At 38.1% G+C, this 26,400-nt stretch overlaps 1 non-coding gene across 1 annotated transcript; it reads left to right on the top strand.

Moving 5' to 3' along the window:
• The first annotated feature begins 24,742 nt into the window (after positions 1 to 24,742).
• On the top strand, positions 24,743 to 24,845 carry LOC145118256 (U6 spliceosomal RNA). Its single transcript, XR_013713216.1, has one exon. It is a non-coding gene; the product is annotated as a U6 spliceosomal RNA (small nuclear RNA).
• The last annotated feature ends 1,555 nt before the right edge of the window (positions 24,846 to 26,400 follow it).

Here is a 26,400-nt window from a genome sequence, read left to right as displayed (position 1 = left end):
GTGTAATGGCTTGCAAATGATTTTGTGTGTGTGTGTGTGTGGGTGTAGGATCAGCCGACCTCTCTCTTAAGGGGGGGGGGTTAGTTGACTTTCTTGATGGTTGATGGGAAGGTAGCCTAGAGACATGGTGGTCAAAAGCCTTGTTATTTGTGGGACAAAAATGAGGTGGAGCTTTTTGCAAATTCCTTTTTCTTTTCTCTTTTTTTATTCATGGCCTAACTGAAACCCTCTAGGGTTTTCGGCCTTCATGGCTTCTTGATGGGTTTTCGGTTTTGGCTTGGCCCATTAAGGGGTTTTCTGTCCATTAAAGCCCAAAGGTAGAAGGGTTTTCGTTTTGGAGTAAGCATGTGCTTTTTGGGTTTAAATGGGACCAATAAAAGAGTTTTCGGCCCAATAAGGACCAAGAAAAAATTTTCGTCCCAATAAGGTGTTGGGCCAAGAATTTTTGGATTAAGGCCCAAAATTGATTGGGCTTAGCTATTGGATCAAGTTTTGGGCTTGCATGAGGTTATTACTACTTGATTCATATATATATTCATATGACATTGTTGTTTTGGACTTCAATAGTTAGTGAAATAAGGTTACATAGAGGAAACTTTTGTACAAGGATTACCATCTCAACCCTAAATTTGCTAGGGACATCATCCCCCCGTTAGAGCGAATTTCGTCCCGAAATTCGTTCAAAAGCAACTCTCAAGAACTAGGGACAAGATGTGAGTATCTCTGTTTTGTCTAGTTTCTTCGTTCCTAAGAGAATTTAGGTCCTAGCTTGGTGTTCCAACGGACCTTCGCTATTGGTATTTGACCTAGCCCTTTTGGTTTCCCTGCCTATGATCCCCACATGTTCCTCTTCGGGGTGTAGGTTCTTGTTTACCTGGATTTCTTCGAGTGGGACTGCGAGAGCTTCGGCGGTCAGACACTTATTAGGGTTGGATACGTGGAATGTGGGATGTACGATGTTGAGTCCTTGTGGGAACAGAAGTCCATGGGCTTCTGGACCTATCCCGGCGAGGATCTCGAATGACCTAATTAAGGTTGTGTTCCTGATGTCCTAGAGGTAGTGTTTCTAGACCCTAAGGATGGCATTATCATTACCAAGGTTAAGGTTGCATGTGGTGCAGCTGGCCTTATGAATCCTAGGCTGTCTTGGGAGTTTCTTCCTACGGAACTCTGAGCTAGTGGGATACCGACATGTGCTTGTTTCTTAAAGTTGGCTGAATAGGTCGTTGATTCGGAATAGGGGATATCGATCCTTGATGATGGGTTTGTTTGATTCTTAGTCGCCAGTGGTCCTATGGATAATTCGCCATCCCTCTTTACGAGTCAGACGAGTGCTCTCTGGGGTTAGAGGCTTGGTCTGATAACTTCTTTACTTATTAGGTCATTCCATTGACCGAACAATGTTTGTTTTTGTGTTGGTGTTAGGTGGTATTGGGGGTTTGGCTACAGGAATGGCTCCAAGAGTTGAGTCGATTCCGAACTCAACTTGGTGCATGGGTGATATTTCCGAAAGGCCTTCTGGGAACTACTTTGGAAAGGTTATAAATATCTGGGTTACCCTTGATGCCTTTTACTTCTTCATTCCTATTTCTATTGTGGGCTAGGAAGGAGCATGGTACCTCTTGCATATGATGTGGAGGTTTGTCGTTATAGTTTGAAAGGGTTTCGTTAATCGGTCAGTTAAAGCGAAGGGTCTCTTTGCAGTGCTTGAAATTGGTATGGTGAGGATCGAGCCAGTCCATGTCAAATGACGACGTTGGACTTTTTATTATAACAGATGTTAAGTCGATTTGGAAGAAATGGTTGTTTAGAATGATAATGTGTCCTATGTACATGTTTTTAACACTACCAGTTTCATCCTTGTTACTACTACTGCGATTATTTTGTTCCGGATTTTAGGGTGTTCTAGTAATACACGTACTTTGATATAAAATGATGGGATTTTGTAGTCTGATTTCTACTAGGTCTCTCTATGATAGTTTGGTGTAATCTAGTCGTATATAATTAAGATTGAAAAGACAGTCGACTGATTGGCCCTGCCCTAAATCCACAACCAGACAAGGGACAGGAAATAAGGCGGAATCACGCACACTTAGTCTGTAGAATTTTAATTATATATGACCCTGCATTTACACTAAGCCATCATAGCTCACTTTCAAGGATCTCTAGTTTTTCTATGATTGATATGATTTGTTCGGATGAAGGAATAATTTATGATTATGTTTTTAATTGGCAAAAAATTTGTGAAAATTCGATGCTTAATTTTTGGTGTTTGGAAACGTACCAAAAATTCCAGTAGGGTTCCTTGTTGCTTCATCATGTCCTGTTGTTAAACTCCATCCGCTCCTCCATCATTCCTCTCTGTTGGACAATCTCTCTTGAAATTTCCCGTTTCACCGCATTTGTGGCATACTGGACTTATTCCAGCCTCGGGGGTTGGAGTGATGCATTGGGTCGGTGTCACAACTAGGAATTTTGATGCTTTGTAACAACAACAATTATACCAACTGCAAACCAACAATGTGAAAGCATGCATGATGCTTATTCAATAACAACAAAACTTCAATCAAACACTTTATACAAGCACTGCAAGTAGCCAACAAAGAATTGGAACCCTAGAAATCCCGGTTTAAGTCCATTATGGACTAGGATTTCCTTATTGGGCCTAATGGACCAACAAGCTTCCAATTTGACTATTTTGGGCTTAGAACTCCTATATGGACTTTATTTGGGCCCACTTCCATTTATTTTAACATGGTGGGCCATAATGGGCCTAGAATGAAATAAAATACCTTAAAGGGGCCATAACGAATCTAATTAACTTGAAAAGGCCATAAGACTCATTCTTGGATGTAAATTGGGCCCATATTTAGGACTTAAGCACAAAAAGCCCAATTTCTTTTCTTCCTTCTTCTCTTCTCGGCCCAACTACTCAAATGGAGGAAGAGTTGACTTCCTACTTGCCACCTCACATTTACCCATTGGAAACCCATGCAAAATCCCATGTTTCCATGCATGTCAACTCAAATGTCTCTCTCTTCTTCTCTCCTTTCTATCCTCGGCCGAGACACACACCCACACACACATTTCATCCAACTTTTTGAAACAAACTCTCTCAAGAATATCTTCACTCCTCTTCATCAAATTTTCGAGATTTAAGAGCTTTTCAAGGAGGTTATTCCACAAAATTCATCATCTTAGGTAAGTTCATGCTTGGATCCATGATCTAGATTCTTTGTTTTATCAAAAATCTCTTCTTAACTCATTTGAACTCATGATCACCATCTTAGAAACCTCTAAGTTCGAGATCTTCCAAGAAGGCTTGCTAGGATCAAATTTTCTTCATTTCTTCCTTCTAAATCAAAAACAACAAGTAAAGGTGAGCTTGATACCCCTCTCTTTTCGGTTTTTATATGTTTTATGGGGGAGAATACAAGAAAATGTGTAGATCTATGTGTATGTGTATGCTATGTATGATTTTATGCATGTATGTGTGATTTTATGTGTTTTTGTGATGAATATGTAATCAAAAGGGAAAAAATCTCGAGATCTATGCCATAAGAAGGAAAACAAACATGATCTAAGTTATATTACACTAAACAAGTCTAGAATATTAACTTATAAGATTGTGATAAACATATTTCAACATAAAACCCATTTTTGGGCTTAAATTTGTCAAATAAACAAAAGTTGGGTCAAAAATTGTCATTTACGGATTTCTTAAGGGTCAAAGGAGTCAAAACAGTTACAACAAATGTTTTTATGAATATTATGCTCTTCAAAGGACTTGAAATGTAATTATTAGCTTAATGGGCTAATTTTTGGGCTTTTCGGCCCAACAAGCCCAAAGTTGCGAAAATCATGAATTTAAAAGGGCTGAAATGGTAATTTCTTCAAAACAGGGGATAAAAAGTTAAACAAAACTATTTCAAGGATTAAAAATTTCTTTCTTTTCCAAAAGGGATAAAAAATGTAAGGTTTTTGGATTTTGGGCCAAAATTGTAAAAGTTGCAAAAGTTTGGGTTTTAAACCGAAAAACACTTTTCTGGAAGGGCTGAAACTGCCAAAGAATAAATTTTGAGCTAAAAACATCATTTGAACAAGTCTATGACTCAAAAGTGTCAAGAAAAGAGTTTAAGGGCAAAAATGTCTTTTTTATAAGGGACTAAAATTGTCGTTTTTATTAAAGAAGGGCTGAAAAGGTCAAACCAATATTCTTAAGTCTATTAATTTATTTCTAGAATATTAAGTCAAAAATACTAAACTACGACTTACAAAAATTGAAAGATGAATACACGTATAACTCCGAATATCGTTATGAACAAATCGATCGGTCTCGAGTCAATACAAAAATAACAAATCGTTCAATCAATCCTTCCAACAATTATACAATACCTGAGACAAGTAAACATTCCAAAACTTTGGGCTTGAAGGTTTCAATCATGCTTGTTGGACCTTTGAAATCCATTAACATGATCTTTGGGCCCAAGGGATAACGATAATATATGCTATTGGGCCTACTATGACCCAATTCCATATTAAAGGGACCCTCAATGGCTTTTATGTGCTATTGGGCCTTAGTGGCCCATTAGCATTGCTAGTAAGGTCAAAGTAATCAAATGTGAAATGGGCCAACATGTCCTTCGCATACCCAACAGCCTAAAAGTAACTCACGGAAGTAGTAGGACTTGTACTCCTCTTCTCCTCGTTTGCTAGGCTTATGAGTAATCAAAGTAAACAGATTCAGGTTGATAATCAATAATAATCAAGGTTGTTTGGATTAAGTGAGTAATAACGTGCGACACCTCTAAGGATCGTTCGTAGTCTGTAGTTATAACTAGTCATTATCAATGCATGATTATAACGACTCACAACCATTAATTAATCCAACACCCCCCGAGTAATCAAGGAAGAGTAATCAAAAATCATTCGTTGTGGCGGTATAGCAATTCGTAAACAAGTATATCGCACGTTATCGGAAAACATGGGGTTTTTCGAGGAAATCAACACCACTCGCTTGTAATTTCTATAACTATAATACAAAACTCCCTTTTATATACACGTTTTGAAATCATTCATGCATCAACTTATGGATCTTGACACTTTGACAAACTATTGCCTTTTCAGAAAATATCGGATTTTCTGGGTTTTACAAACTACACAAATCATTTTTATCACAACATTGCTTATGAACTCACCAACATTTCATATGTTGACGTTTTCCAATATAACTTGTATTCTCAGGTAACAGGTAAGCGGAAGGGTAATATCAAGTAATGCTAGGATGTCATGTTTTTGAAAACTCTCGAACAATTTATGTTGTGAATGTGTAATGTTTAAGACAATGTACTGGATGTGAACAATATCAGTTGTAATGTATTGATGCATGGTGATGTTTATGTTATGATTCATGTATATTCATTGTGATGATATTCAATTTAAGTCACGCGAGCCCTCGGACGTTTCCGCCGTCTGGTTTCGGGGGTGTGACAGTCGGGGTCCTACAGAAACGATCGGTGTGCCCCTTCTTGTTGCTCTTATCACAATATAATTCCCGGTAGACTCCATGATGATGGTAGTTGCACTTGCTGCAGTGTGGGAGGTTTCCATAATATGGTTTTCTCGGTGTTGAGGTAGTAGGGTCAGTGGGGGTATGGACTGTTGTAGCTTGTTGCCTTTTGGTAGGCCCTTGAGTCGAACTGCTCCCTTTCTCGTTCCCGAACTTTCGTTTCATGATCTTAGGTTTGGGGTTTGGAGTTTCTTGGTAAGTTTTCACTCGTTGGTTTCCTTGGTTGTTACTACGGTTGGAATTTTCGACACTGTTTCCATTTTCGTTTGTGTTGTTGGCGTTGAGTTGCGCCATGACAGCTGTCACGGCAGCTGTTACAGCAGCTTGGAAGGTTGCGGAGTCTATCTGTAGAATTGGTGTTTTGCTGGTGTGCTGGTTATTTTCATGGGAAGACATGATTCTGTTTAATGATGAGAAGCAAGTTCGTAAGTAACTATGGTCATTTCTAGTTGTATTTTATCTATTTATATTTACATATAAATTTCACGTTTTGTTGTACGATTCTCAATGTTTTGACCTACATCCCTATGATGTATTTACGGTAGAGAATAGAAATAGGTATTGTACAAATGTTAAGTTACCCTAATAGATTATAGATATCAAATCCTTAAGTTGGTTCGGGTTTTATAGATTTTGGGATGGCGTATCTTGCTTGATTTATTATTACTAGTTGCGATGAGAGAGGCGATAAGCCTAACACACAATGTGAGTAGTGTAATCACTAACTCACTAGGTTATATATCGATTTATTAATTATTAGAGTGACGCATGAGGTGCTCTGCCACCTTGCTCGCCTCGTGAGTGATTTTCTCTGCATTTTTATCCTTGTTATGATTGTCTTAGTTTCAGCTGTAAAGTTTCATTGTCTCCGGGCATCTGTATGGTGCTCTTGTTCCTCGTAGATATGTTGAATCTTCGCTCCATCAGGCTTCGAGTTTTGTCAATGATCTCCATTACTTCATAATGGAGACCTCGACTCTGGATGTTCGAGCGAGCCTCTTATGTCTGCTCTTGATAGGGTAAGGTTCCTTGATGATTTATCCAGCTCCTTACTCTTCTGTTGACTGTTGTAGTGGTGTGGCTACTTCTACCTATGTTGTTCGTGCGAGAATGGGAAGGTCTAAAGAATCTATGAGATTAATAAAGGTATCTTTATTGAAATTTTTATGATGATCCTTACCGGGTCCTCCTATAGTCACGTAGTGTATATAGATTATAAAACCTTAACGTATGCACTCAGTAATTATGGTGCCTAAAATACTCCTATAGTATTTTAATTATATGTTTGATTCTAATGTTCCTTTACATGTGGAGTTGGTAAGTTTTAGACTTGTTGCAACACCACTACCACTCCTAAACACATGTTAGTCATATCTCAAATAAGTATAGTTGATCAGGCTATATTTATCCAAGATATGATTACATAACTGTCTAGGTTTGACTGTAGCGTTCAACACCTAAATACTTTTGTTTTGTTCTTATTATGACACTGTTCTAGTATGTATATATACTTTTATAAAATACTTATACTTTTAAAGTATACTTTTAGTCAGAGTGTTTTAGTCTCATTATATTTATAGTTGTATATCTTGTATGGTTTGATATACTAGTTTACTATAAACAATGCTCTGATACCAATCTGTCACGCCCCCAAACCAGAACGGCGGAAACGTCTGGGGGCGGATGGAGTGACTTCATGTACAGTATCATAACAATTGAATAGTAATGAAAAATAGCAACACAAACATTCATACATTGAGATTTCAAGTATTACATTGTTTACAAAACTTAGTTGTTCAAAAGTTGAATACAAATAACTAAAAAGTAGGAAAAACATAAGGTGATGACGCCGGCCCTCAAGAAGGGTTGAGTACCTGTCTACTGGTTTCCTGAGAATACAAGTGATTTTGAAAAGTGTCAACAATTAAGTTGGTGAGTGCATAAGCATTTTTGCATAAAGAGGGTTTGTAACTGTTTCGCGAAAGATGGTTTCGTATATTTCCAGAAAATCCGATATTTTCTTTAATATGAACTGAGATTGAAAGTAATTCCTTTGTATCTTTTCATTGTAAAGTAATAATGTATATTTCCAGAAAAATGCAGTATTTTCTTTAAGGTGAACTGTGGTCTTAAACCCTAAGACCACGATGGAAGTGAATATCGTACATAAAATAGTATATAGTTTCATTTCTTTCAATAAAACTAATGAAGTGTAAGCTTCCCATAAACCAAATAGTTTCGCTAATCTCTATGTGAGTTCTTATAACCATGCTTGATATGACTGTTATGCCTGAACGACGTTCTTCAGGCGTCAGAGTTGGTAGACTTTTGTCACCCTAGACTTGCCGGTCTAACTGTAGCGAACATCTGAGGTGTGGGGTTGTCAATCCAGTATAGATCTACACACAACGGTCTCGCTCTCCCTCCAGGAGACTCTGGTTATAATGCATGACTTATGGTGTACGCTAGGTAGGTACAATGAAGGAAAGTCTCACAAGAGCATTAACAGATTTACGTGAACTATGACTCCCCTTTACTTGCAAACTAAGATAATTATACCTTAAAATAATTATATGTATCTTTGAAAAGTGTGGTTTGTGATTTCCAAACTATACCAATTATAGTTTATTATGAATGTTTTGTTAAGTCCCTTTATATAATCAAATATATAAACACATGTAAGTTATCATGTCTAGATGTCAAATATATAAACACATGTAAGTTATCATGTCTAGTGTTTTAAAATATTATAACACATAAACTTACATCTAAACACAAGTATAAAACATTAAGTATGATGAGGACAATTTCTAATTTTTGACTTTTCTGTCCCTGTTTTTAGAAAAATCATCGTAAGTCGAAATTTGGATCCGTAAACTCTGAGAGTTTAGAAAATGAGTATACTTTGTTCATAATTTTAATTATAATTTTTAGCGGTCTCAAACCAGTGTGAAAATGTTCATCTTCACAGACTGGTCCGAAATCATTTCTGAAATGATAGGCAATTTTGTAAAAATCGCCATAAATTGTAGAATATGAACGCGTGCGAGTAGTCTTTAGAAAGGTATAAACCTGAACTATTTTCATATTGAACAGTTTTGAAAAATATTAAGCTTAAGATGGTCAAAACAGTCCGTGAATAGACCATAACTTTTCTGCTGAAAGCTGATGTTTAAGTTTAGATTATCTTTTGGTGTTGTAACTTGTATTCCCCCCCTAAAACTTGAAGAAAACTTGAAAATGTAGGGGTATGAACTCACCTTGGTCTTTTCTTGAGTTTTAGGAAGGAAAGTGAAGAGATTTCGAGCCTAGTCTTGAGCTTGAAGGGATTATCGAAAATGGGGGGGGGGGTGTTCTAAGAAGCTACACACGAAAATGGTGTGTAAATGTGATGATCTTAACCTTTTGGTGTATAAAATCACTTGAGTTATACAAGAAACTTACCTAGATTTCTTAGGACCACTTGAAGATGCAACTTTTCTTGAAGGTGGCTCTCAAAAATTTGAGAGAAAAAGAGAGTTTGGAGAGTGTAATGGCTTGCAAATGATTTTTTTGTGTGTGCGGGTGTTGGATCGACCGACCTCTCTCTTAAGGGGGGGGGCCCATTAAGGGGTTTTCGGTCCATTAAAGCCTAGAGACATTAAGGGGTTTTCGGTCCATTAAAGATCGATCGACCGACCTCTCTCTTAGCCTAGAGACATGGTGGTCAAAAGCCTTGTTATTTGTGGGACAAAAATGAGGTGGCAACTTTTTGCAAATTCCTTTTTCTTTTCTCTTTTTTTTGTTTTATTCATGGCCTAACCGAAACCCTCTAAGGTTTTCGGCCTTCATGGCTTCTTGATGGGTTTTCGGTTTTGGCTTGGCCCATTAAGGGGTTTTCGGTCCATTAAAGCCCAAAGGTAGAAGGGTTTTTGTTTTGGAGTAAGCATGGGCTTTTTGGGTTTAAATGGGACCAATAAAAGAGTTTTCGGCCCAATAACGCCCAAGAAAGAGTTTTCGGACCAATAAGGCCCAAGAAAAGAGTTTTCGGCCCAATAAGGTGTTGGGCCGAGAATTATTGGACCAAGGCCCAAAATTGATTGGGCTTAGCTATTGGATCAAGTTTTGGGTTTGCATGAGGTTATTACTACTTGATTCATATGTATTCATATGACATTGTTGTTTTGGACTTCAATAGTTAGTAAAATAAGGTTACATAGAGGAAATGTTTGTACAAGGATTACCATCTCAACCCTAAATTTTCTAGTTGTGTGTGTGTGTGTGTGTGAGAGAGAGAGAGAGAGAGAGAGAGAGAGAGAGAGGAAGAGGGAAGAGGGATGCGGGTGAGATAGGGTCCATAAAATTATAAAGTAAAAAAGGAACAAATATTTGAAAGGATGAAAATGCCCCTGGCTTTTATAGACATATGAGACTTAATGGATTTTTTGGATGGACAGTTAACTCGATGGACCAAATCTGGATGAAGGTTTCAATTTTGGATCGACCATGCAACAAACAAAAATTGGACTAAAATTGTAACTTTTGGTAAACTATAGGGACCAAATTTGCAATTTACTCTTTAGCAAAACATAGCTTATTTTGTGGGCCCTACCTTTTCATATAAAATAAAATTAAACTCCAACAGACGCAACTATATATTCGTCGAAGATAGTTCTTCATTTTTCTTCTTATATGTTCGCGAAAAAATGATTGTGTTTGATTTTTGTGTTATATTGTCACCAAAAAATGAAAAGGTGTCTAATTGATCTTGTTAATGTAGGGATTATTTGAAATTTTAACAAGTTATGTCATATATGTAAATCGGTAGTTGTTGAAGGCATATATATGGTAAGCTTGACATGGAATATGTTCATGTTCATAAAATGGGTTAATTAGGACTATGAGATTTTAGATCTTACGATGAAAAGCTTGTTCATTAGTGTTAATAAACCATTATTAACAGATAAAGAATTTACAAATGGCGTTATTTTCATAAATTGTAGCAAAAATAGCAAGAAATCGCTGTAAGGATCAATAACTTTGCTTTGATGGTAACACGACAATGAAGGTTATGGCTAAAATTCGTAACCAATTTAAAATTGGTAGTGCAAGGCATAGGGGGGAGGAGTTCGCTGACTTATGAGGGGATGGGTTTTTCGATGGTGAGAGGGGGGAGACGAGGGTTCGTCATTTTGCGTGTGGAAGGACAATTCACTCGTGGTTCAACACCATTTTTGAAATGTGTATATTGGTGGGTGGGGGAGCTCACCGATGTACGAGGGATGGGTTTTGCTGGTGGATCGTGGAAATTTATCTATGGGAGGGAGATGAGGGTTTGTTATTATGTGTGTGAAAGAAGGGTGGCTTATTGCTTGACCAATCTAGTGATTATTCGGAAAAGCTAAGGTAGAGTTTAGTTGCGGAAAAACGGGTCGTTTTCCGGAAAAAAATTTCCAAGAAAAATGAGAATTTTGAAAACGCGTTTAATTCGTCAATTTTTCTAAATTTTTGAAAAACTCATAATCATTATTTTTCTTAATTTTCTAATTCCAAATTTTTTCTAAAATATAAACTGTAACGCTCGTGTTTCGGGGCTAAGCATTAATGATAATATAATAGTCTAGGTCAACCATTGGAACTCGTTTTGAAGAAATAAGAATGAATTATATGCTTTAAACTTAATTATTATGATTAAGGATAAAAATAAGCGTCGAAAATAAATATTAGATAAGCTGATATCTATGAAGGAAGTTGTAGTGATCGTGACAAGGATTTCAGATATATAAAGAATACCAAAATCCGAGTTATAATGAATAAGTTATGACCTGTCGAAGTTTCGCGACAAAACCGGCACGACACTGCGCGACGTAAATAGTGAATTTACGATGGAGCGATATTTGACCTTAGCGATCTAAACGAAAGTCGTAGAATACGTTAAACCTGACTTCGTAAGAGGAAGTTATGATTTTTGAAGTTTCAACTTAGCGGTATGCAGCCCAAAATTCGAATATGAGATCGAGTGATTTCTAGCCAAAACAATCTAAACGAGAATCGGAGATCTCGTCGATAGTAGTGCAACGAAAGAAAGACAGACGAAAACGGACGTCAGATGAAGAAGTTATGAATTTCTAACGGAGTTTTCCTGTCCCGACCTACTAAAAATAATATAATAAGAATAAAGTCAAAGTTAGCCGACGGAGTCTAAACGAGAGTTGTAGAGCATAATCTCACCTATGCGTGCATATAAAGAACGTCAAAAACGGAGCTCGTATGCGAAAGATATGAATTTCTGAAGTTTGGGGCACGAACCCCGACACTGTGTCAGAGCTCACGACGTGAACACAATGTTCACGACATGAACAGGTGTTGGACGCCTTCCAGAGCAAGTGGACTGATGATGAACGCAATGACCTATGCCTGACCAAACTCATGACGTGAATTTTTGAGATTCACGACGTGAATCCAGAAAATCGGCCCTATAAATAGAAACCGAAGGGCAGCCGGCCATGGTTGCTAATTCCTTCACTCTCTCACTCCCTATACCCTCTCTAGCTATCGAAATTGATTATAAGCATTGTAGGTTTTCCTAGTGATAGGTTAAGACTTAAAAATGGATGTTTAGTTCAATTAAGTTTGGACATTAGGTAGCCTCTTATTAAGAGTACGTGTCTGGTGAGATCGATGATCGGTGGAGTACGTCCTACGTACAGAAGTACATTTTATGTACGAAGTCCTTTTCAAAGCCCTGTGTCTTAGGTGCTGCTTGTGCTGGGGTATTATTATGTTCTCGGGTACGAGTCCTACGCATCCGAGAGTACTATAATGTGCCAGAAGTACTATCATGTACAAAGTCTTTTTGACACTATTGTGTGTCGGTTACGAGAGCATACGGGAGTACTCTATTAGTATTTCCCCATACTTTTATTTTGAAAGAGCTTTGGAGTCAACGTTTCTTTTATGAAGTGATCGGACGAGCTTCATTTGTCAGCGTTTCCTTTCACGAAGTAATTAAGGGAACTTCGTAGACTGTCTAATAAAGTGTGTCGGTAATAGACCACTACTAGGTATGTCTGGTGTTATATTGTCGGATAGGGTGAGTCTGGGGGTAAAATACCTCACGATATTCAGACCACTACTAGGCAAAGTTCGATGCTGGATAGGGTGAGTCTGGGGGTAAAATACCTCACGATATTCGGACCACGGCTAGGCATTGTTATCTAGATAACTACCCCTGACTTAATTGTCTTGTGGTTCTTTCTTTTACGAACGAAGGTTCGTGGTGAAACTTATTCCATTCCCCTCATTTGATGTCTTTATTGATCCTCGTTTGCTGCCAGGGAATTTCGGAAGCAGGTTCGTCAGTTTGTTGTTCATATTGATTCCTTAGGCCAGATCTCGTAAGATCATTGTATAGGGTCAGTATGTGGGGATCGACGGGATGGGATAGATTGTTTTAGAAATATGATATATATGTGTTAATAATAATAGTGGTCTTGCAGGATTTAGATATACAATATTATCACATTGTTTGAACTAGGTGTTCGTTAAGTATTTTCAAACAGAGTGTTTACCAAGTATTTTGATTTAAGTGTTCACTAGTTGTAATCTAAATATCCTGGCAGCTGCGCCTAAAGGATTATAATGGCAGCTATAGATTTAGTGCCTTATAGATGTACGTTGGAAGCTATGGATTTAGAGCCTTATAGATGTACGTTGAGAGTATGGATTTAGTATTGTATAGATGAATATTGGTAGCTATGGAATTAGTGCTTGTTGTATAAACCCTGGCGACGATGTACTTCATGCCTATTCGACATAAATTGCTGGGGAAAGCAATGTTGTCACTCTGATGGTTGTCCTATTTGACATAAATTGCTAAGGAAACCCCGAAGCGGTGTTGTCGCCCCATTGAAAAATTCTTAGACTAGGTCCCTTATAAATAGATACTTTAGGGATGTAAAGTGAGGAATACGGGAACGGGTAATCACCTTAGGAGAATCCTTAGGAATGAATGAATGGAGGATAGATGATTATTAAGATCTTTAAGAATAAACAAGATAATGGGGACGGGAAAATTTGGTTAGATGGTTTGATGTTTAAACATAATAATTTTACTTATTGTGGGTTGAAAACCCTATATGCTCACCAGGCTCCCAAGCCTGACCCACTCAGTTTCGTTGTATTACAGGTAGTGGCACGAGAGCATAAGTTGGATAACTTGTGAAGATATTTGGTTTATAGGCCAGTAGTTATATATAACTGTTGTAAGGCTTATAATTTGTCGTTTATGCTTTTGGTCTGTATCGGAACATGACATCCCGAGTTTTGTTATATATGAAAATACATTTCTTTAAGAAATGCTTTGATAAATTTTATTTTATCATATTCTGTTTTGGGAACAAATTCCGCAACACTTTTAATCAAAGGATTACTTTGATTTTATTTTAAAAGCATAAATTAAATCGGTCTTTTCTGGCCGTGAAATTGGGGATGTCACAGTTTGTATCAGAGCATTAGTTTAAGCGAACTAGGAATTTGTAGGATTTCTAGACTTAAACTTAGAATGCTAAGTGATGATTTTGAGATGAGTGTCTACCATATTTTAGACACGAGCACTAGTTTATTTTAGGAAAGATGCCTAAAATGCCTTTATGTGCTAAATGCTATATGTTTACCATATATGCTATTATTTGTTTGGATCTATGGTCTGTTGCCGACCGGGTCTAGAAACCTTACGTGTTTACGATTCTAAGCGTATGACTACGATATTAGAACTAGCATGTAAACGTTTCGAAGTGATAAGGAGATTTATACTTCTATCGTAAATAAAGCTTTCCTATCTTAAAATTCTCGCCTAAGTACACCGAACGTCTTTTTGGGTGTACAAAACGTTATGGTGAAGACTCGTAGAGAATTGAGTAAATGGAGGAAATGAAAGGCTTATGATAGTGAATGACACCTATCGGAAGATATCGTAAGAGTGGTATCTTGCCTTTAGAATATGTCTGATAAATTAACGGAACATTTAGAGGGGTACGGTACGTCTGAAGTACACCTTCGATTGGCAGGATGATGGAACGATTGGTGTAATTCTTGAAGTTGTGCCATCGTCTGGAATTTCCATCACCAACCGAGTTGAAGTAGAATTGATGATTGAAGATACGCATGGAAGAAGTCCTAGTAGAGTCTAGAAAATTTTTTATGATTAATTGGACACATTCGTATGTGTTAAATTGTTTTGTGATTTTAGGACTTGGGGACTCCGAGACAATACTTGGGACGAGTATGAGTAGGTGTGAATTGTAGTAGAGATCTATACTACTGGAAGCACAGGACTCACACTTGGATCAGGGAAAGTCACAAGGTTACCAAGAAGCTAGTAATTGATTTCGTTTTTGTTCATCTATGTCGTTACCATCGTTTCGGTAATGACTAAGAAGATGATTGATATTCCGACCCTATAGGTCACATCGAATCGAGTCCGATTAAGATGAGTATGTTACGTGGTTCGGGGAAAGTGGAGTCCAAGGTTTATAGGACCGTTTAAAGTTCTTTAGATAATTGGGAACCAAGCTTACAAGCTAGGACTACCAGAAGAACTAGATGATATTCATAACACTTTCCACATGTGTTATTTGAGGAAGTTCACGGGAGAAGTTCCCGACATAATTCCAATTTCTGAATTAAGGTTGGATGAAAGCAAGAGACTAAGTGAAGAACCAGAGGCAATCGTTGACCGTAATATTAAGAAGTTGTGACGCATGATGGTCGATTTAGTGCTTGTGCAATGGAAACACACGAATGGGCCAAATCTTACCTAAGGAAAACGGAGAATGACATGATGAGTCGCTATCCGCATTTGTTTGCTGATATATGATTCCGGGGACGGAATCATTCTAAGGAGGAGAGAATTGTAACACCCGTGTTTCGGGGCTAAGCATTAATGATAATATAAAAGTCTAGGTCAACCATTGGAACTCGTTTTGAAGAAATAAGAATGAATTATGTGCTTTAAACTTAATTATTATGATTAAGGATAAAAATAAGTGTCGAAAATAAATATTAGATAAGCCGATATCTATGAAGGAATTTGTAGTGGTCGTGACAAGGATTCCGGATATATAAAGAATACCGAAATCCGAGTTATAACGAAGAAGTTATGACCTGTCGAAGTTTCGCGACAGAACCGACACGACACTGCACGACGTAAATAGTGAATTTACGATAGAGCGATATTTGACCTTAGCGATCTAAACGAAAGTCATAGAATACGTTAAACCGAGAGCGTACATAAAAACGAACGTCTACATCTGACTTCGTAAGAGGAAGTTATGATTTTTCGAAGTTTCGACTTAGCGGTATGCAACCCAAAGTTCGAATATGAGATCGAGTTATTTCTAACCGAATAAATCTAAACGAGAATCGAATATCTCGTCGATAGTAGTGCAACGGATGAAAGACAGACGAAAACGGACGTCAGATGAAGAAGTTATGAATTTCTAACGGAGTTTTCCTGTCCCGGCCTACTAAAAATAATATACAAAGAATAAAGTCAAAATTAGCCGACGGAGTCTAAACGAGAGTTGTAGATCATAATCTCACCTACACGTGCATATAAAGAACGTCGAAAACGGAGCTCGTATGCGAAAGATATGAATTTCTGAAGTTCGGGGCACGAACCCCGACACTGTGTCAGAGCTCACGACGTGAACAAGTGCTGGACGCCTTCCAGAGCAAGTGGACTGATGACGAACGCAATGACCTATGCCTGACCAAACTCACGACGTGAATTTTTGAGATTCACGACGTGAATCCAGAAAATCGGCCCTATAAATAGAAACCGACGGGCAGCCGGCCATGGTTGCTAATTCCTTCACTCTCTCACTCCCTATACCCTCTCTAGCTATCTTGAAGTGCCCCCAAAGCCCCAGTATCATCCCGACAACCGAAGCAAGTCCCGACGCTCCGAAGATCCCAAGAAGAAAAGAGTTTCAAGCCGAAACTCTGCCCGCGAGAAGCCCGGTGTGTGAAGATATCCCGGTTTCATCGAGGAATACTACTTGAAGAACTGTAGTGCTGTCCGAGTATCGTCTTATCAAGTGAGTGTAAAGTCACTTTCATCTTACACATAGATATCAAGTATTTTATAAAATATGTGCTATATATATATATATATATATATATATATATATATATATATATATATATATATATATATATATATATTGTTTGTTTATTAAGATAGATCAGACATACCCGATCAGGGAATATGGATTAGGTAAGGAGGTAAATTTTAGATCCGGGAGTACGGATTATGTATTTTTGAACTATGTGTTCATCCGATAAGGTATCATGTGCATAGTCCCTTTCATGGACATGATTTTAATACAAGTATTGATTAAAGTATTAAATATATATGTATGTGAAATATTTGTTATTGCCCGAGATATGTGTTAGATATATATTTGATGATATACAACGTGCGAATCAGTTATGGTTCAATATGTGTTAAGATGTGTATATATGATATTATTACTTAAAACTCTGTGTTAAGTATACACTAGTTAGCGTTGCCTAAACGGAGATAGTATCGAAATTGATTATAAGCATTGTAGGTTTTCCTAGTGATGGGTTAAGACTTAAAAAGCGATGTTTAGTTCAATTAAGTTTGGACATTGTGTAGCCTCTTATTAAGAGTAAGTGTCTGGTGAGATTGATGATCGGTGGAGTACGTCCTACGTACAGAAGTACATTTTATGTACGAAGTCCTTTTCAAACCCCTGTGTCTTAGGTGCTGCTTGTGACGGGGTATTATTATGTTCTCGGGTACGAGTCCTACGCATACCAGAGTACTATAATGTGCCAGAAGTACTATCATGTACAAAGTCTTTTTGACACTATTGTGTGTTGGTTACGAGAGCGTACGTGAGTACTCTATTAGTATTTCCCCATACTTTTATTTTGAAAGAGCTTTGGAGTCAGCGTTTCTTTTATGAAGTGATCGGATGAGCTTCATATGTTAGCGTTTCCTTTCATGAAGTAATTAAGGAAACTTCGTAGACTGTCTAATAAAGTGTGTCGGTAATAGACCACTACTAGGTATGTCTGGTGTTATATTGCCGGATAGGGTGAGTCTGGGGGTAAAATACCTCACGATATTTAGACCACTGCTAGGAAAAGTTCGATGCTGGATAGGGTGAGTCTGGGGGTAAAATACCTCACGATATTTGGACCACGACTTGGCATTGTTATCTAGATAACTACCCCTGACTTAATTGTCTTGTGGTTCTTTCTTTTACGAACGAAGGTTCGTGGTGAAACTTATTCCATTCCCTTCATTTGATGTCTTTATTGATCCTCGTTTGCTGCCAGGGAATTTCGGAAGCAGGTTCGTCAGTTTGTTGTTCATATCGATTCCTTAGGCCAGATCTCGTAAGATCATTGTATAGGGTCAGTATGTGGGGATCGACGGGATGGGATAGATTGTTTTAGAAATATGATATATATGTGTTAATAATAATAGTGGTCTTGCAGGATTTAGATATACAATATTATCACATTGTTTGAACTAGGTGTTCGTTAAGTATTTTCAAACAGAGTGTTTACCAAGTATTTTGATTTAAGTGTTCACTAGTTGTAATCTAAATATCCTGGCAGCTGCGCCTAAAGGATTATAATGGCAGCTATAGATTTAGTGCCTTATAGATGTACGTTGGAAGCTATGGATTTAGAGCCTTATAGATGTACGTTGAGAGTATGGATTTAGTATTGTATAGATGAATATTGGTAGCTATGGAATTAGTGCTTGTTGTATAAACCCTGGCGACGATGTACTTCATGCCTATTCGACATAAATTGCTGGGGAAAGCAATGTTGTCACTCTGATGGTTGTCCTATTTGACATAAATTGCTAAGGAAACCCCGAAGCGGTGTTGTCGCCCCATTGAAAAATTCTTAGACTAGGTCCCTTATAAATAGATACTTTAGGGATGTAAAGTGAGGAATACGGGAACGGGTAATCACCTTAGGAGAATCCTTAGGAATGAATGAATGGAGGACAGATGATTACTAAGATCTTTAAGAATAAAGAAGATAATGGGGATGGGAAAATTTGGTTAGATGGTTTGATGTTTAAACATAATAATTTTACTTATTGTGGGTTGAAAACCCTATATGCTCACCAGGCTCCCAAGTCTGACCTACTCAGTTTCTTTGTATTACAGGTAGTGGCGCGAGAGCATAAGTTGGACAACTTGTGAAGATATTTTGTTTATAGGCCAGTAGTTGTATATAACTGTTGTAAGGCTTATAATGTGCCGTTTATGCTTTTGGTCTATATCGGAACATGACATCCCGAGTTTTGTTATATATGAAAATACATTTCTTTAAGAAATGCTTTGATAAATTTTATTTTATCATATTTTATTTTTGGAACAAATTCCGCAACTCTTTTAATCAAAGGATTACTCTGATTTTATTTTAAAAACATAAATTAAATTGGTCTTTTCTAGCTATGAAATTGGGGATGTCACATTAACACACACTCACTCCCACCCCACCCACCTCTACCTTCCCCCACCTTAACACCCCCAACCCACCACAGCCCTACCTACCCACACCCACCCCCTCCCAACCCCCCCCCTCCCCACATACACACACACACATCCACACCTACAAATATACACACCCACCCACCCCCACCCACACCCACACCCACACCCCACCCCCACCCCCAACCCCAACCCCCCCCCCCCCACACACACACACATCCACACCCACACCCTCCCCCCAAATATACACACACACACACACACACACCCACCCCCAATAACAAACACACCCACACAACACCAATACACACCCTCACACACACCCACAAACACACACACGCACATATACCCACCCATCCACCCAACACCACTACCATATTCACCCACCTACCATCACTATCATCACCACCACTACCCCATCACCACCACCATCACCACCGCTGCCATAATTTCCGTCGCCAACACCAGTGCCGCCACCCCGCTGTCGTCGTCGCCGCCACCATCACCGCCACCACTTTCGTCGCTAGCATCGACACCACCACTGCCCCCGCCGCTTCCCCCACCACATTCAAGAAACCAAAGGTTGCCTCACCAAATATGAAGTTATTTTTAAGAAAGTTTATTTTTATTAGAAAGTACAATTAATTAGTAAATAAATTTAAAAATACCGTGTTTTAGTTAATACTTTTTTCAACTGCGATTCTTTGTTAGAAAAACTCCAAATATTTAAACTTAAAAAAGATTAAATTAAAAAAATGATACAAATTTACATCCATTTATGTTTTAAATTCTTTTATTATATAAGATAAACTATTATTATTATTATTATTATTATTATTATTATTATTATTATTATTATTATTATTATCATTATAACAATACTAACATTAGTTATCATGTAACGCCCCGTTCTAAAAGTATTTATTTATGAATTTCCGAGATCGAGAGTAAGGGCGTTTCGGTCTTTTATGGGCAATGGGTTTCATTCGAGAAGGTTTCGAACCGAGTTGTGTTGCTAGAAGCGTGGGGCTTCTCGCCACCTTTACGTGGATATAAAGTTCGTCGGGAACGGACTTAGGATAGAGGAGATATTGTAAACTAAAGATATTGGCATCAATGGTCCTTAAGGGGGGGAAGTTTGGCAAAGGGGTCCCATGCATGCTAAGCATGCATGCGCGTGTTTGGCTGGGTACGCCCAGCGTAAGTTGGATGTACGCCCAGCGTAATGGAGTAAATGAACGCGGGAGTCCCTCGACGTACGCCCAACGTACGTCTATCATCCAGAAACCCTAATATTTCGGGTGTGGAGGCTATTTAAACAACTTTAAGAGCTCATAACCCTCCCTTACCCTAGCCTCCACTGTTTAGAGCCGTTTTCCCCAAACCCTAGCCAACTTCTTGAGTGTGTGAACTTTTGAAGTGAATTTGGAGTGTTTTGAGAAGAAGGTGTTGCATCCAGTGAGTAGAGGAAGAAGGCCAGCGTGTAGATCTGAAGTTTTCTGGTGGTTCAAGAGCTCCTAAAGGTATAAAGTTTCTTGTTTGACATCTATTTTGTGTAGATCTAAGTGTGGTGAAGTTTTGACACCATTCTTGTCCCAAAAACCCCCATTATGATGCATGATGTGTTTTGGTTAAGATGAGCTGTCCTTTCAGACCATTGGAGAGGTCTTGAGTAAGAAAAATGAGGTCCCAATGGCTTTGGTTGTCCCATGTAAGAAGTAGGAAGGTCTTAATGGGTTAAGACCTTGAGTTAAGAGTTTTATGGACGTCCAAAAGGATAAAGATTGAGACTTTATGAGTCATAGGCCCTTTTTGTCACTAGATCTGGCATATGGCCTTAAGTGCTTAAGCCATTAAGCACACGGAAGGATTTTTGGTGCAGACGTGCGTACGCCCCGCGTACCAGAGGAGTACGCCCAGCGTACGCCCTCTATTGGGTTTTCAATTTTGGGCCTTGAGTAATTGGGCTGTTTATGGGCTAGCTGGTCTTGGGCCGTGACTGAATAGTATGGATGGAGTAAATTGGACCCAATAATTATTATGGACCATGGATCTAGGCCCGTTTGGAAAGGTGGGCCCAATTTAGTAAATTGGGCCAATATTGGGCTTTGCATGAGGATTTGGTTTTGGGTCTTGACCCAATAAGAGGATAATGGACTTAATGAGTGTTGTGGGCCCTTGGCCTAGAAAGTCATGTTGGATTCTAACTTGGTGATTATCATGTGATAGTTGGGAATCCCGGTGAGTCAACGGTCAGAGATTTGCAGGATTTCGACTGTTGCAAGGTGAGTTATCCTCACTATATCGACAGGGTCTACGGCACCAAGGCCGGCCCTTTATCGGATGGAAATCCGGGTATTGTTGTTATGTTATTGTTTTGCTAGATCTGCATCCTGGTATTTAGGATGGTGTTATGTTAGTGACCTGGTTAAGGTCGGTACCCGGGATATAGGGTAATGTTATGCTAGTGACCGGTTAGGTCGGAATCCTGGTTAGGATGTTGATATGCTATGTGATCTGTTAGACTGTTTGTCTGGTTGAGGATTGTTATGTGATTAATTGTTGTATGTGCACATGGTTGTTTGACGGGGGTTGGGTTGAGGCGGGTCCTGCTTTGTGCTGTAGGCCAACATACCCAGGGCGGACCGGATATTCCGAAGGCCCAGCGAGCGGTCCGGATAGGCTGAAGGCCCCAAGAGGGCGGACCAGACGTGCCGAGGCTCTGAGAGTGGACCAGACCGACTGAAGGCCCGGTGCGGGCGGACCAGTCATACTGTAGACTCAGAGAGTGGACCAGGTGGATTGAAGGCCCGGTGCGGGCGGACCAATCACACTGTAGACTCGACGTACATGGCTAGACTCGGAGGGTGGACCAGGTGGACTGAAGGCCCGGTGCGGGCGGACCAGTTACACAGTAGACCCGATGTGCATGGTTGTTCTATTTATGATATGTTATGAGTATGATAGGTGTGGTTGGTATTTTGGGGGTAACTCACTAAGCTTTCGGGCTTACAGTTTCAGTGTATTGTTTCAGGTACTTCAGGAGATCGTGGCAAGGCGAAGGCGTGATCGTACCGCTCCTCATGTTTTATGATTTATATGATATGGTTCTGGGGGATACTCTGATGTTTAAACTATTTTGAAAACGAGTTGTATGAACGTAATGGTTTTTGAATGATTTAAAATGTTTTAATTTGGCTCAAAATTTATGGGTGTTACATATCAATCAAACTTTGAAAAAATAATGAAAAATGTTAGCCAGTCTACTTCATGTTGAAATTGTAGTTATTTTAACATATTGTCCAGCTTGTCGTTTTAAAACAACTGTTAAAATTGTATTTATAACGCGTTTATCATAAGATTGAGAAGATGTTTGCGTAGAACCAACGTAGAAGATCTCTGACAAAACAAAATTTATTAAATATACTCGTAGAGTCAACTGTGAAAATATTTAGAAATTAACCGACTTAATTCGCACCTTGAAAAACTTCACAATTCTTAGATTCACACTTATTGTGCTACACTTACACCTAAAAGAAAGCTAGCTCGTCTCTTAAATTATCCATCGATGGATTCATGGAATTTCTTTGGATTGCGTTAGGGAGAAATCTAGCAAAGCTAGGCTTGTCGTCATTTCACTCCTCACGTGATTTAGAACTTTAATTGTTGTATATAGTTTTTAGGTTATTTATAGATTTTGAGAATAAACTCGTTACATTCTTCTTGACTCTGTGATGTGTAAGGGATACAAAAGTTTTTGATAAGTTTAAAGTTGTATATAGTTTTTAAGTTATTTATAGATTTTGAGAATAAACTCGTTACATTCTTCTTGACTATGTGATGTGTAAGGGCTACAAAAGTTTCTGATAAGTTATGATACGATGGTTACCTTATATGTACATCTAGTATGCCTCCTTAGTTACACCAAGAGGAGGTAGGGTGCTCAAATTGTTGTGAGAGTCCTTTAGTAAGGATGTCGATGAGTTGATTACGATAAGGAAAATGTAACAATTGAACTTGTCATTTAGATACTTTTTCCCGGACATAGTGGATTTTAAAGTTAATGTTTTTTTTGGTGATGTTGCACATGGTTACTTTATAGTTAGATAGTCCTCAAAGTTGTAATAATATACAACTGTGACTTATACAACTGGTATATGTAACTATGCTAATATATTTTCAATGCAACAAACTTTATATACAACTTATTATTTTGCTTATAACTAGTTCTAAGTGTAACTATATGTGGGGCCCAATATTATCTCTCCAAAAGAGCCCTTGTGGAGAGAAGGGGGAATCCAACATATATAACCACTTATATTATAATGTCATACCGATGTGGGATACACTAACAGTCTAACACTCCCTTTAGAGTCGGAGGTTCGATGAGGATACACAGGGATGTGCTGGGCCACGGGGGTGCGGGACGCCGACTCTGATACCCTGTAAATATATGTGGAGCCCAAGATTATCTCTCCAAAAGAGCCATTATGGAGAGAAGGGGGAATCCAACATATATAGCCACTTATATTATCATGTCGCATCGATGTGGGATGCACTAACACTAAGGTGTGTGAACATCCTACTTTTGGCTTACTTTTTTTTAACAACTAAATATTATAAAAAATACCACTAGCAAGAAGATAGCAAGGAAAGACAATTAAAGGGGTCATACATGAAAGGATTTTTGAACCACTGAAACTAAATTTTTTTACAACTACTACTCCTATTAGAAAAGCAATTGAAAGCATGTATAACAATACTTTAATAAAATATGAATCTTTTGCATCTTGAAAGTTTAAAACACGACATTGTTTCAATATTGCCACTACATACCAGTTTGTTCTTTTTCTTCTTTAACTTCAACATCTCAATCCAAAGTAACAACTCCAACACATTACATTATTGAACAACGGAAACAGGAGATCCATCCGCTTAAGAACCTTACCTGATATATGATTAGCTACTTCACAATTCACAAACACGTGACTAGAAGTTTCACTCTCTATGGAGCACATAAGACATACCATATAATGAATATTTATGCCTCTGATCACTAAGTTCTCTCTAGTCGGTAACCTATCTCGAAGATCTCACCAAAGAAGCACAATGAGCTTTAGGAACCAGGCTACACCATCTAGTTTGGACATTATCTACCTACAAAATAATACGGTAGATTTTTTTTCTAATAGCCCCACACAAAGAAGCATATTGTCTTTCTTGGTCTTGTTTAGTACTTCGTTTCTAATAGCGTCACACAAATACCATAATTATGAACATACTTATTTTTCATTGAAAACGGACTTTAAATATCCACACAATCTATTTTTCATTTTCTTTACAATTATGCCCATATTGCCTCATTGCTCACATAAGGTAGGCTTCAAGTTTCACGTTACATCATATATCTATTGTCTTCAATGGATTCAAGTTTAGGATTGAAAAATGACAAGCCACCTTCGGTTAAAAAAAATTATGGCGTGTTGTTACAAGAATATTAAGTCGTCTCGTAATCATGGAAGAAAAGGAAGATCAAGAAGTATTCAACCTTCTTGAATGTGATTGGCTTTGTAATAAAAAATAAATCATTACGATAATATGAAACTCGAGCACGCCCGAGGTTACTCAACATATTGGACTTTATGTCCCTACAGGGACATCCGATAGAATTGAAACGATATAGAGAAGATTATAATGGCCTATGCATACAGATGACACACACAAATCGAGAAATTGTCCAAATTTAAAAGAAAACAGTTTGGACTATATAACATAGACAAAAAAAATTGGATTTTATTGGCGAAACATTATACACCATTAATCTTGCACACCGATATGAGTTGCTTCGAGATGTTCTCAACAAACACCCACAACTAATCCAATTTATAACCATGTTTGTATCCTAAACGTAAATTTCACTACTAGAAAATTACCCTTTAATGACGCGCAAACCATGACACGCACTGTTTTACGATACACAAAAGTGTGTGCCCTAAAAATAATGTCAGCTCTCCCAAAATGTGAAGGATTTAGGACGCGCATTTTTGCGTGCCCTAAAATTAGTGTCACAACAAAAAAAAAACACGGAGGGAACCTATCATAAAAAGTGTGTCGTGAAATCATGTTGTGTTATATTTTTTTAATGAAATGCGCATCTTCATCTTTAGTAGCAGCGGGAAAAGGAATTCCCAAAAAATTAGAAAAGTTGAAAACCTCGCCATGGCGATTTAGGGTTGGTTCTGTCTCCATCTCTCGTTCACTTCTATCTCCACTTCCCCTTCCATCTACAATCTCTCTTCCCGACGATGAAGGTTTCTCGTGATTTCTCAAATCATTCAACACGAGCTCCACAAAAGTTCTTCTCAACGTCGGCGACCTCAGGCTCATACGCACCTCTTATTCTCTTCATCCGTGTTCTCTCATATCTCCTGCTTCAAATACATTCTCCCTAATTCTAGGGCTTTTTGTTCAGGACCTCACAAAAGCAAAACAAACCAGAGCATGGGTGGACGATTCACCTTCGTTTTCCGGCTTCCCCACCATCATCGATATACTAGGGTTGGTCATCCTTAGAGTCACCATCTCCATCTGACACGACCCTAGAAAAAATTGATATCCCAGCTTCCCCAACACTTGCTGCATCAAAATCGATCCCTCCATAAAAACATTCACCACTGGTCATAACCTCCATCTCCACACCACTAACAACGCATCCCATCATTAGTCTCTCTTCCAAGAATTTTCCATTGAATTTTATGAATTTGAAATCACGCTCCAGAGTTTTTATTCAGGGGGAAAAGAAAAGACTTCTCCAAGGTATGTTCTTTTTCTTGTCTTTGCCTTCTCTGTATTCTCTTTCTTTTTATTATACTTCTTCTTCCTTCTTGTTTGTTGTTTTCAAAAACTAATTATACGTACTTCATGTGCAAATTAGAAGATCAACAATTGTAAAGCATATCTATAATGATGAAATGCCCACATCAGAAGAACAATAAGTCACGGGAAGGAAGAAAATTGATTAGTAACAACTTTTTTATTTTTATGTTGTTGGTATGGATTTAAATCTCAATATTAAGAATTAAGAACTCATTTGTCGATTTCTGATTTCTCTCTAAATATGATTTTTTGCTTTTAAAATTTCTTAGTTAATAGTCAAATACATATACCGAAAAGATATTCTTCAACGATCTAGTCAGATGCCACTTCATTAATTATCAATGTGTTAGTGTCAGTTTACCAGATCGCCCTCTGATGGGCACATTTGGTATACATGTAAGTCTTTTTTTTCTTAAATGATTTGTA

This window comes from Lactuca virosa, chromosome 5 (assembly GCF_052849685.1).
Source record: "Lactuca virosa cultivar CGN04683 chromosome 5, Lactuca_virosa_CGN04683_v6, whole genome shotgun sequence".
NCBI lineage: Eukaryota > Viridiplantae > Streptophyta > Magnoliopsida > Asterales > Asteraceae > Lactuca > Lactuca virosa.
The sequence above is the reverse complement of the archived record's forward strand: the minus strand, read 5'-3'. Positions and strand labels throughout refer to the sequence as shown.